We start from the raw sequence: 14,121 nt of genomic DNA, 5'->3' as shown, positions 1-14,121 counted from the left end.
ATGTTCAAAACGACAAGTCGGGTCGTTACATTCTCCCCCACTTAAACATGCGTTCGTCCTCGAACGTGCCAAAAGTTGTTCCTAAACCTTCAAATCTCTATTCCACCTTACCACGCACATACCCGAGGGTGATCCGACGCCACCCTATTCCATATAGGCCTGGCAACATAACAAAATTGAAGATCATTACTTTAACCTTAATCTGTAAATCTTAGAACCCAATTTTCAACATCCAGAATTTTCTTACAAGACCCGAGTCTCACATTTACATACTGTATAAGTTTGAACAAGTTGTATCAAGCCATAACCATAACCCCAAATATAATCACATAACATACTACACAACTCGCATACTCGCAGCACCATTCCCGACCACAGCAACTACTCAAAACCAACCCGGTACTAGTATTAAACCTCATATCAAATAAAACCTCGTTCCAAAAGCTCCGTACACTGTTGATAATGAAAGAAACACGCGGAATCTCATAACCCCTTATCAGATCAACAAGCCATAGAGCTCTCTTGCTCCAACCAGAATCATAATCACTTTTTAAGCCAACTTTCAATATTATCCTCCGAAATATACCGTAATCAAACATGATAGTAGCCATTCTAGGTCAAGGGACCTTATATTATTAAACACAACTATACCACAGACATGCCAAACCAAAATAAATCAAGCCACAACTGCACAATCCGTGTACCCAAAAATGGAAAATGTCTCAAATAAGAGAACCGTTTCGCAAGTTCAACAAGCACCACTACAACCACAATACTATGAGCTCATCATACATAGTAGAACCAAGACACCCGAATCTAATAATGGTAACAGGCTCTCATAGATCTCATATTAACATCAATCGCACGGACAACTCACGTGTTATAGTATCAATATCTGGACCCGCACAGACAACTCACGTGCCAATAAAATAAATGTCTGGATTCACACTGATAACTCACGTGCTAATAATATAAATAGTCTGGCATGGTCACAGGCCTCCAGTCCAAGCATATCATACAGGAGCAATCAAACAAGTACACATGTATATACTAAATAAAATAAGATTCTCATTCTCCTAGACTGGTATAAATAACACGTGATAGTGTAGGCGTGTGCAAATTGTGCTAATACTACTCAAATCGGCAAGTTAATGCAGAAATAGTAACTAGCAAGTTTATTCAGGGAATTAGACTCATTGTAACCTCAAATATAGCCCAGATAGTTCTCAACAAAGGTACGAATACGAGAAGGTTATAACTTTACACTTAGCAGTCATCTCTAGGCATATCATAGCCTAAGCATTTTTCCGAGCACGAATAATTGCCCTGGTGCTCGCACATGGGTTCAAACCCCATACATATGCGCATTCATAGTGCGTAGCTATCGCAAATAATTAACGCAATTAGTGCCTCCACTGAGTTTAAATAAAATACTCATCTCAAACAGGCCGCAACCCTGAAACAATATGCTTCTGAGAACTCCCAGTCTCCAAATTCATAGAATACATGAATCACCGTAATTGGTCCCAACTCCAGCACTCGAATGACTAACACATATTTCATGCACGATCATCCCACGAGGAATACTTCCATAATTCTTCCGTACCACATAGCAATAATTAGAATATGATAAGTCTATCAACCAAGTGAGTACTACAATACATATGAACATCCATAAGTAAAAACACAATGTGCCTTCTGAAATGCGCACCCTTCTCAGGGATTACCGAGCAGTTATAACATTCATCTAAATATCTGAAATTGACCATTCTGTCCAAAATTTGTGACCTTCCCTTCAAGACTGAACTACCACCTTGTACATGTAAATCTTAAACCCACATACCACACCACATCTATCATGCCATCATATGACAAGCACAAGAATCTCATTATCTACTCTAGGTAACCAGCAAATTACATACCCGGTCAGTTAGAAATATTTCTCTTACTTCCTTCCACGGGGAAATCACCATACACAACACGCTCCCCACACCGGTAGAAAATATCCGGTTCAAACCATGGTAGAAACCATCAAGAATACTTTGAAATCCATTTGCACATAACCTAGCTATAAGAACTAAATTCCTCTAACTCGACCAAGACACGCAGGTCACCAAACCCAAGAATATTGCCACCAAAATATCTGTAAAGTCTCACCACATCATAATTACCCCCCTCCCCATATAAATACCACAACCGAAATACCCACTCTGAAAATACCTTATGTGAATTTAAAATTGTTCTCTTTACCTTTCTTATACTAGAATGTAGAATCTATAGTCATACAGAATTACTGCAAATCCCGTCACCATCAAATGCAAATCTCAGATTCTATCCACACAAGTCTGAAAAAATTCTCAATTGCTATATATAATTCTCGAACCCATTAGAACCTACTCGGGAGTCACCCATTTTGCTCAAATCTAAATTGCACCGCCCAAACAGGCCGAAAGACACATGCCCCATTAGCACAACAACACTCAAAAAAGTAACCCTTCTTTAACACCACCGATCAAGTTCATACTTCGTGCACACTACATATTTCGCAAATAACGACTCACTCATCCCATGATTTTCATACACTCATAAAAGTGAAATGTAACCCGTTCTCAGGAATTTCCTTGCTTGATTCATCCCTGATCTCAACCTCTGCAGTCATAACTGATCCACAAGTATGTCTCAGACCAAAACTAAAATTTAACATATAACCATGAAATCAAACTGTCAATAGTAGGCTCCCCCACTTGGCTCAAAGCCATAGATCATGACATTCAATAACTCACAATACCCATACAGTATTACTGCCATGATACTGCAGTGAGATTCAACTAAATTCTTCACAAACTCATGCAACGCAACCCGTATAGTACCTCAATTCATCTACTAAGCTCGCCTTCATTCTCGTGACGGTCAGGTCAACTTCCTTGACCATTTCAAATTCAAATTTCAACACATACACCCGCTGGTAGAAAAGAAAGCCTCCACATAACATCATAATGATCGCACATCCATAGTTTACCCCCGCGTGTGATAATTCACCTGCTTAGCTTCAAACTGACATCTCTCCATAACCTTTCACAGCCACAACTACTACGCCATCACTTAATCTTTCCGGGTCTGAACTCACCACAAGACATGAAAAATCTACTTCGTTCCACAATTAAACAACATGAAATATCTTTCAACACACTCATAACTCGAGACTATACGTCACATCAAGACATAAATCAAGCACCCAATAGTCCTTTTCACATCCCAAATAAACCCTTCCCGTCATATTCAAACCATCTGGACACATCCCGGAGTCATCGATCCACAATTCCACTAGTAGGGACACTAACAGACTTATAAGTCCAAAAGCACGTGCTCCCACAACTGAAACTACCGAGCCTAAGTTGCGGTCCTAACCGAGCCCCAAGTCCTCCAGACTAGCCCATCATCAGCACACTAAAATTACATCCCGCACCTCATCCGTAGAATCACAAGATGTCGACGTACAACCAATACTGAGCGCTCACATGCGCATACGAATGCGTGGAAAGAATTTAAAGAGTTATGTTTCAAGCTGAATCAATGCCGCACGATAAGAAAAGAAAGATGGAAAAGTTATCCTAAATGCCATGTAGCCTCTCGAAGATAGGTATGGACATCATCATACCGATCCGCAAGACTTTACTAGACACTTGCTCATGACTCATAGAACCTAGAGCTCTGATACCAACTTGTCACGACCCAAAATTCAACTAGTCGTGATGGCACCTAACCTCACCCGCTAGGTAAGCCAAATAACAATAATCAAATTCAATTAATATTTAACTGACTCTAATATACTCCCCAAAAACTGGTAGTACAAATCATGAGCTTCTAAGATTAAAATTTACAAAACTGGTGTGAAATAAAACTACGTTATCCGTTTGAAATATACATGAACAGATTTAAAAATTGTAAAACTACCTAGAATAAGAAGCAGATGTGACTGGATCACAGGTACATATTCAATGCTAGCTCCCACCATGTACAACAACATCAACATCCAAAATCTGCACGCAAGGTGCAGAAGTGTAGTAAGAGTACAATCGACCCTATGTACTTAATAAGTAACAAACCTAACCTTAGGTTGAAAGTAGTGACGAGCTAGGACAAGGGTCAGAGTCCAACTCCAATAACTAATAACATCACATAACAGTACAATTTAAAGCAGCACAAGTAATAACTCAATAATAAAATGCTCAGCTCGTATAAAATTCCAAAAAAATAAACATTTTCTTTTCAATATAACAGTAAAACTCAAATCTTTTGCCGAAAATCACCGAAAATATGAGTAAGTCTGAAATCAATGATTTTTCTCAAAATAACTTTACCGATAGATAAGAAGTCTCATGATCAGATTGCATGAGGAAAAATGCTTCTCTATGCCTACATATCAAGTATACATGTCTAATGCAATGCACCACAGAGATAAACTCATGTACTCACACTCTCAGAGTACTCAATTACTCAGTACTGTGCGGGGCGGATCCAACACGGGGAAGATCCATCCCTCAATATAAAATGCAACTGATAGTCAGTCACTCAGCAACTGACAGTCAATCACTCAGCAACTGACAATCAGTCACTCAAAAATTTCTTGAAGATTGATCACGCCCAACTATGCCTTATAAAAAGGACTAAGCGGTCATTGCAAATATAATCCGGTTTACAAGTCCGAAGTCGAATCCCATAGAGAACTAAAGCTTAGCTACAACTATTCAATATTGTTAAGAAACACAAGTCCAAACAATTTCCTAATTATAGAGATTATAATATTTATTTCTAACTAATTAACTAACAACTATTATAAAGCAGTAAAATTATCAACTAACAAGGATAAAATTTGAAACAAGACTAAGGAGGTCGAGAGTTATGATTTCCCCAATTATCGGAATCCTTCCCGCTATGCCTTTTATAATTTTGCCTAAGTATTCTCTACCGATTGTGAGTACTTCGGGTGTCATAATTCTCTTTCGAGCAACTACCACAATTTACTAGATATATTCTTCCAAACTACGCTAGCTGGCACTAGTTTACTGCTCACTAAGATCGCACCAAGGTTTCATTATTCCTAATCCCACCTTTAAACTCTTCGTATTGATTACTCACATACGTCATGAATGATGTTGTTCAACAACTACCTAAATATGTACCATTTTCCAAGCAATACATACTAAATAGGCACAGTCAATTGATGGGCATTCAATCAACAACAATAAACACGTAGTTGAACAAGTAGAGAAATCCAATGACTCAATTATATAAAAACATAACAAGAATTTATCCTACAAAGGGTTCTATCAAAACTCTAGAATGAAGAGTTTAGCTACTCATAATTGTTTTAACAATCACAACATAAGAATTTATCATCAATGATAAAAAAGGGAGAAAGAAAGACAAAAACTCATTCCGAATCTTCCGTCTTGCTCCTTGCCTGTTCTTGCCTTCAAAATTCTTCTAAAAACCAAGATACCCTCTTTTTGGGCGAGCTGGGCTTCATATAGGTCAAGGACAGTCGCCTCTAAAATTATAATTTTAGCCATGGAATAATTTTTCTCGGAAGGACGTGCGCGGCCGCGCACCTGGGCAGGTGACCGCGCATCTGGCCGCGCACTTTGGCCAGTTTTTGCCTGACTTGCGCGGCCGCGCACCTAGGCAATTTTTTGTACTCTTATTTGTTCTTTTTTTTAAATGCGCTAACCTCCTTCGATCCTCGAACAAACTCCCAATTTACTCCATAAGCCTTTACTTGTCCTTCAACGCTCCATATTATCTCAAAACGCTCCTTAACCTCATTGTATCCCGGAATTGCTCCTGCAAAGCATAAAATACTCAATCAGAGCAATTTACTATTATTTAATGCTCAAACATCAGTGAAGTGCAGCCAATTTAGAGTGCAAATAGTGGCCAAACTACATAGTTATAACCTACTATCAATACGCCACACTTAAACCATTGCTCGTCCCCGAGCAAACAAACCACACTTTACATAGGCACAACCTCACTAAGCGACTTTCCTAACTCATGATACCAAGAATATTTCAAATAGACCCAGCACAGTAGTGTAATATCTTCACCTCAAGAATTGACTCACAAGCATCACGCATTATTCACAACTTACTCACTTACTCTAACACAGAGGTTAAGAATTACCTTTCCTTCATGAATCAAGTGCCCTCCCACAACAAAAGAGAATCGTTCCACAATTAATAAAATTCACGAACAATTAGGAACTTTAAGATAGACAGAATTCACTCACTCTCATAAACGACATTCATGCGCCACAAAAAAATGCACCATAGGCTTGCCCGTAGTGTACCACTCTACTAATTGAGTTTATTCAGTCAAGGATCAAGTAGGACTTTTAACTAGTTGTAATGTAGGCTGCGGGACGGGTATGATACATTTAGATATAAGAGTGACGACACCTCCTTAAGTACTTTAATACATACACTTTAGCAGTCGGAACCCCATACTTATGTCAAACCATACTCCGCCTTCAAATCAATATACATTAACTCCCAATTATTTAAGCACACTTACATCAAGCTTCACCACTTATCAAGGAATACTTTTTTTTCACAGCAATACAACTATTTTGTTTTCTTTTCTTTCTTTTTCAATTCAAGTGGCTCTTACTTTTTCAAAACAGTGCACCTTTCTCCTTATTTTATTAGTTCCACTCAAAATCCAAACCAACCACCCCACACTTTAACTTTTACAAAGTTCATAATAATTCAAGTGCTCATGAGAGGTTAAAAGATTCAAATAGATGGTTAACTCAAACAAAGGGGTAAGGCTTGTAATGTGGTTGTCAAAGAAACAAGATTACAGGCTCAAAGGGTTTAACTACGATACATAACAATTAGGCGGGTAAAATATACATATCTGGCTCAACAAAGAAACGCCTATATAACTTCCAAGACTGAACAAAACTACTATTTCGCTTTGCAAACACACGGGGCAAGTTCTAGACATCAAATGCAATGCACATAATATAACAAACCTCACACACACATGGCACATGACTCATCAAGATTGGATCATCAAAACACTCTAGTCAAAGCACTTAAGCCAAGTTAAGAACATATAATTTAAGGCATATATACAAGAGTCAACAACTGAGTCTAAGCGTCACACTACATCACTCGCTATTCCCAAGGCATAACGAAGTTGAGAGACCCTGTTTTCATTTTAGCCCATAGCCCACGGGTTCCTACTTCTAAAAAACAAAAAATTAACTACACCTGGTTCAAACGAAACCCTTGGAAAAGAACCACGACACAAAGAAAAACCAAGGGGAAACTACTACACAACCTATAAAGAAAATCTTTTTGTCCTTTTCTTTAGACTTAAATCCCTCAAGAAAACTGTCTAGGAGATCCATCGTCGGGAAAGGTCCAATTTTTTTCTACTTTTTTTTCAATTTTTCATAGCTACTAAAATACTACACAACTACAAAAATAAAAATAAGAAGTTAACATCTTTCTATATCCTACTACTAATTATCTAGAGAATTCTCCCACCCTACACTTAAAAGAGTGCAGTATGTCCAATGCACAAATAAAGCAAAACAATAATGAGGGTGGATAAGAAACTCCCTGAAAGGCCAAAGGCCGATGCAATAATGGCTCACGGGTACTCAGACTTCCCCCAAGCATGATCATTTGTGTGGGCACCCCACACTTAGTTCTCACCATCTAACTCGCTTTTGCACTCTTCCAATGGATTTGCCTCCTATGCTTACAATCCTACAAAACAAAAATAAACACTACAACAATAATAAGATAAAAAATAAAAATAAGAGAAAGCAGTAAAGATGGGTTGCCTCCCAACAAGCTCCCGATTTAACGTCGCGGCACGACTTGAACTACTTTTTGCCTCCACCTTGAACTTATGAATTGGACCCCAAGTTTTGATTCTTCTCTATGATCATGCTCTTGGGGCGATACAAATTGTTGCGATCCAAAAATCAAATGATTCTTTATGAACTTTTTGGCTTTCAACCGAGGGGTGTCACTTTGCCTAGACAGCCTTGAAAATTTCAGAATATAGAGCTCATCTACCTCTTCCTTTGACTCTTGCATTGGCTCATACAGATCAATTTCCATTTCACCATCCGAACATAATGTAGAGAAGTGTTTGGAATGAGGTCCAACGTGCTCAAATACATGAACTTCAAGATTTTTAACCTCTTCATCACCAATCACACTAGAGGCAACTAAATTTTTATCTTCAATGTCCCCGGTTGACTTTAGTAATACTTCTTCAACATCGACATCTTCAAATTCTAGTTGGTTAGATTGTTGGTTTTCTACTCTAACCTTCTCCATTTGCACCTCAATTTCAGCATCTAATTCATGCTCTTCTTGGCTACTATCCACAATATTGTCTTGTTGAGTATTAAATGCTTCAACTAGTTGACTTACTTGTGCCTCCAAGTTGCGAATAGCAGCATCTTGCCTTTGTATGTGCAGTTGTTTCTCATTATCTTGTTCCACAAGGCACCTTAGTATATCCTTGATCTCTTTTAGATCATCATCCCTGGGTTCTTTGTTCCTATTAACTTTACAAGAAAAAGAAGAACTTGCAAAGTAAGGGGTTGGGGGAAGATAAGAAATATAAGCACAATCATGAAACTGACCATCTTGACCACCACACATATCACACACATTCCACACATAAGATTTAGTGGGTGCACATTACTCGCTCTCGAAAATATTTTGATAATTTTGCAATGGGTGGTTTCCTCCACAATATGCATAAGGATCAATAGTAGAATTACCAACACCTAAACTCCCATAATTCCAAGATGTCATGTTTCTCAAATCAACAAGTAGAATAAAATAAAAAAATAAAAAAAATAAAATAAAAAATAAAACAAAATAAAGTTCAAACTTGAAACCTAGCAATATGTACACCTACAGCCATACCGTTAGCTCCCCGGCAACGGCGATAAAATTTGATCACGCCCAACTATGCCTTATAAAAAGGACTAAGCGGTTGTTGCAAATATAATCCAGTTTACAAGTCCGGAGTCGAATCCCACAGATAACTAAGGCTTAGCTACAGCTCTTCAATATTGCTAAGAAATACAAGTCCAAACAATTTTCTAATTATAGAGATTATAATATTTATTTCTAACTAATTAACTAACAACTATTATAAAGCAGTAAAATTATCAACTAACAAGGATGAAATTTGAGACAAGATTAAAGAGGTCAAGAGTTATGATTTCTCCAATTGTCGAAATCCTTCCCGCTATGCCTTCTATAATTTCACCTAAGTATTCTCTACGGATCGTGAGTACTTCGGGTGTCATAATTCTCTTCCGAGCAACTACCACAATTTACTAGATATATTCTTCAAACTACATTAGTTGGCACTAGTTTACTGGTCACTAAGATCGCACCAAGGTTTAGTCATTCCTATTCCTACCTTTAAACCCTTCGTATTGATTCCTCACATACGTTAGGAGTGATATTGTTCAACAACTACCTAAATATGTACCATTTTCCAAGCAATACATACTAAATAGGCACAGTCAATTGATGGACATTCAATCAACAACAATAAACACGTAGTTGAACAAGTAGAGAAATCCAATGACTCAATTATATAAAAACATAACAAGAATTTATCCTACAAAAGGTTCTATCAAAACTCTAGAATGAAGAGTTTAGCTACTCATAATTGTTTTAACAATCACAACATAAGAATTTATCATCAATGATAAAAAAGGGAGAAAGAAAGATAAAAACTCGTTTCCGAATCTTCCGTCTTGATCCTTGCCTGTTCTTGCCTTCAAAATTCTTCTAAAAACCAAGATACCCTCTTTTTGGGCGAGCTGGGCTTCATATAGATCAAGGACAGTCGCCTCTAAAATTATAATTTTAGCCCTGGAATAAATTTTCTCGGAAGGACATGCGCGGCTGCGCACCTGGGCAGGTGACCGCGCATCTAGCCGCGCACTTTGTCCAGTTTCTGCCTGACTTGCGCGGCCCAGTGCGCGGCCGCGTACCTGGGCGATTTTCTGCACTCTTCTTTGTTCTTCTTTTTAAATGCGCTAACCTCCTTCGATCCTCGAACAAACTCCCAATTTACTCCATAAGCCTTTACTTGGCCTTCAACGCTCCATATTATCTCAAAACGCTCCTTAACCTTATTGTAGCCCAGAATTGCTCTTGCAAAGCATAAAAAATACTCAATCAGAGCAATTTACTATCATTTAACGCTCAAACATCAGTGAAGTGCAGCCAATTTAGAGTGCAAATAGTGGCCAAACTACATAGTTATAGCCTACTATCAAAGATCTAAGGATTTCATGGTGGATTGTGTTAGTTCTTGAGTAGAAATGATAGAATGAAACACAAAATTAGTAGGGATTACTCACCTTGGAGATGTGAGGAGTTGGAGCATGGAGGTCTTAAGAGAGTGGAGGAAACTCCCAAAATTCGGCCAAGAGGAATGAGAAAAAATGAACCCCGAAGTGAGTATTTAATATTTCGAGCACCACAGATGGCGTAGGGCGCTACATGTGCCCCTGTTTCCAGAACCTCAAAAATCCCAGCGTTGGGGCTAGCGCCCCACGCTACCCTGGGCGCTGGTAACGGGAAATCTTTTCTATTTCACCTTGGTCAAGGTTATTTCGGCAACCACCACTTTCACACAAGATTTATTCAAGAATTACCCCAAGGTACCAAATCTCAAAATCATAAATCACGCATCTATTCAAGCCTAAGAAACTTATGAACTTCCGAATTTCAAATTCTACATTTGATGCCGAAACCTATCAAATCAAGTTCGATTGACCTCAAATTTTGTACACAAGTCATAAATAACATAACAGACTTATCAGAATTTTCAGAACTGTATTCCGACCCCGATATCAATAAAGTCAATTCCCGGTCAAACTTTCAAACCTTATATTTCCAACTTTCACCATTTCAAGCCAAAATTAACTACTGACTTCCAAATAAATATCCGGACACACTCCTAAGTCCAAAATCACTATACAGAGTAATTGGAACCATCAAAACTCCATTACGGAGTCGTTTGTATAAAAGTCAAACTTCGGTCAACCCTTTTCATTTAAGCTTCCAACATGAAATTTGTTCTTCCGAACTAATTCTGAAACACCTAAAACATCAAATCCGACGATTCACACACGTCATAATATATCATATGAAGCTATTCAAGACTTAAAATAGGTGAAAGGAGGGTAAATGTTCAAAACGACAAGTCGGGTCGTTACAAAATAGATGATGTATAATCTAAAATATATATTTAAATTTTAATAGGATAAATATATATTTTTCCAATAATACTTGTGATCGATACTAAAAGTTTATCCAGTCCAAGATTGATTTTGTTATTTCATGTGGTAAAAAATAATTAATGTAAGAAATAAATAAATTTTATAATCTTCTAGTTATAAGTATCAAGTAAGGAAATATTGTAGAGGAAAAAAATCAAAGCGAGAAAACTTAAATATGAGATGTACAAATGAAAATCTCAAAATTCATATTTTAAAAATCAAATATATAAAAACTCATCTTTTACCTAAATAAGTCTAAAGGATCATGTTATTCATTTAAATTAGTAGTCGTACCCGCGCGATGCACGAATAATATTAATTTAATTAAATTATGATCGGGCTTGTTTGAACATATTATATCGTATTGCTTTAATAAATTTTAATTGTCATCTTATTTGTCAATATGATATACCCAATAATAAAATCTCTATTAAATTAAAGGGACTTATATAGTCATTGAATAACCCTTTTGTTCTATATTTTTCTTTATTCTATTATCCAATGTTTAGTATTTTTACATTGTTAATAGAAATTTTTATTACCAAATTACTTTGTTTAATATTTTTGTCTGCTCGCTTTCTTTTTATAATATAAGAGAAGATATATATATATATATATATATATATATATATATATATATATATATATATATATATTTTATTAATATTGAAATATTTTTTATTTTAAATTTTATTATGTTGTTGTCAGTAATATTATCTGAATTTTAATGAATAAAATCTCTATTAAATTAAAGAGACTTATATAGTCATTGAATAACCTTTTTGTTCTATATTTTTCTTTATTATACTTATCCAATATTTAGTATTTTTACATTGTTAATAGAAATTTTTATTAGCATATTACTTTGTTTAATGTTTTTGTCTACGACTTTCTTTTTGTAATATAATAGAAGATATATATTTTATTACTCTTGAAATATTTTTTATTTTAAATTTCATCCTATTGTTCTCAATAATATTATTTGAATTTTAATGAATAAAATCTCTATTAAATTAAAAAGAGTTGTATAGTCATTGAATAGCTACTTTGTTCTGCATTTTTCTTTATTATATTATCCAATATTTAGTATTATTGCATTGTAAATAGAATATTATCATATTACTTAGTTTAATATTTTTGTCTACTACTTTCTTTTTATAATAAAATAGAAGATATATATTTTATTACTCTTGAAATATTTTTTTATTTTAAATTTTATCCTATTGTTCTCGATAAAATTATTTGAATTTTAATGAATAAATTTTCTATTAAATTAAAGAGACTTATATAGGCATCAAATAACTTTTTTGTTTTGTATTTTTTTTATTATATTATCCAATATTTAGTATTATTGCATTGTTAATAGAAACTTTTATTAGCATATTACTTTATTTAAATTTTTGTATGCTATTTTCTTTTTATAATATAATAGAAGATATATGTTTTTATATTTTATATTTTATTCTATTATTCTCAATAATAGATTTTAAATAAATAAACTTTATACATTTGAAAATAAAAACAAAAATTAATAAAAAACAAATAGATTTTGAATTGGCAATTTTTTATTTTTTGTAATTTTAATTTTTTATTTTAAAATAATCTAAAAACTCCAACTTGAAACTACTCTCTAATTTGAATGGACACTTTTTTTTAACTTTTGTTTTTTTATTATAAAATATTTTATTTTATTATTTTATAGATATTTAAATTCAAAAATAATAACCAATAACTAATTATTAACTACTTATGCCATGTGACTTTTTTTTAGGCTGCCACTTGGCTTAAGGAGATGACTTTTTCCTCTCTTTTTAATAATATATAGATATATATATTTTTATTATTCTCAATAATATTTTCCGAATAAATAAACTTTTTATTTTAAAAAAGAAAAAAAATTATTTAAAAAAAAAACAAAGAAATTTTGAATTGGCAGTTTTTTATTTTTTGTAATTTTAGTTTTTTATTTAAATTAATTTAAAAACTTCAAGTTGAAACTACTCTCCAATTTTATAAAATATTTTATTTTATTATTTTATAGATATTTAAATTCAAAAACAATAGCCAATAACTAATTATTATCTAAATAACTAATTATTAACTACTTATGCAATGTGGCTTTTTTCTAGGATGCCACTTGGCTTAAGGAGACAACTTTTTTCTCTCCTTTTAATAATATATATATATATATATATATATATATATATATATATATAGAATATAGATGATCCAATGCATATCTTGTTAATATATGTATCATTATTTGATATTAAATTGAGTGTAAAATAGAATAGAGATTACAACAAAATTCATACATAGTTATGGAGAAAACATTTGTATGGTGATTGTCTTTTAATTTTTAATTATAAACTTCCTTATATAAAAGTATTTAAATTAATTAAGTTCTCTACACTGAGGATACATAAAATTTTCACATCAGTTGAATCATAACAACTCTTTATAGCAAATATCATATAGTAACTTGAAAACTTGAGTAATAATTTATTATAATTAATTAAACTGAATTACGTAATATGTGTATAATCTAACACTTTGTTTGGATGGTTGTTACCTGTCGTATTGTATCGTATTGTTATTTTAAATATAATGTTTGTTTTGATTGTTACTTTAATTCTATTATATCGTATCGTTAAATCCATAATTATGTAACAACGAAAAATGTCACTTTATGAAACGACGGATTTGATATGGTGGCGTCGTTTCTTTACTTTTTTCCTCTCATCTTGCTCTTCTTTATTGTTAAATAATCATAT

Source organism: Nicotiana tomentosiformis, chromosome 1 (genome assembly GCF_000390325.3).
Source record: "Nicotiana tomentosiformis chromosome 1, ASM39032v3, whole genome shotgun sequence".
Lineage (NCBI taxonomy): Eukaryota > Viridiplantae > Streptophyta > Magnoliopsida > Solanales > Solanaceae > Nicotiana > Nicotiana tomentosiformis.
The sequence above is the reverse complement of the archived record's forward strand: the minus strand, read 5'-3'. Positions refer to the sequence as shown.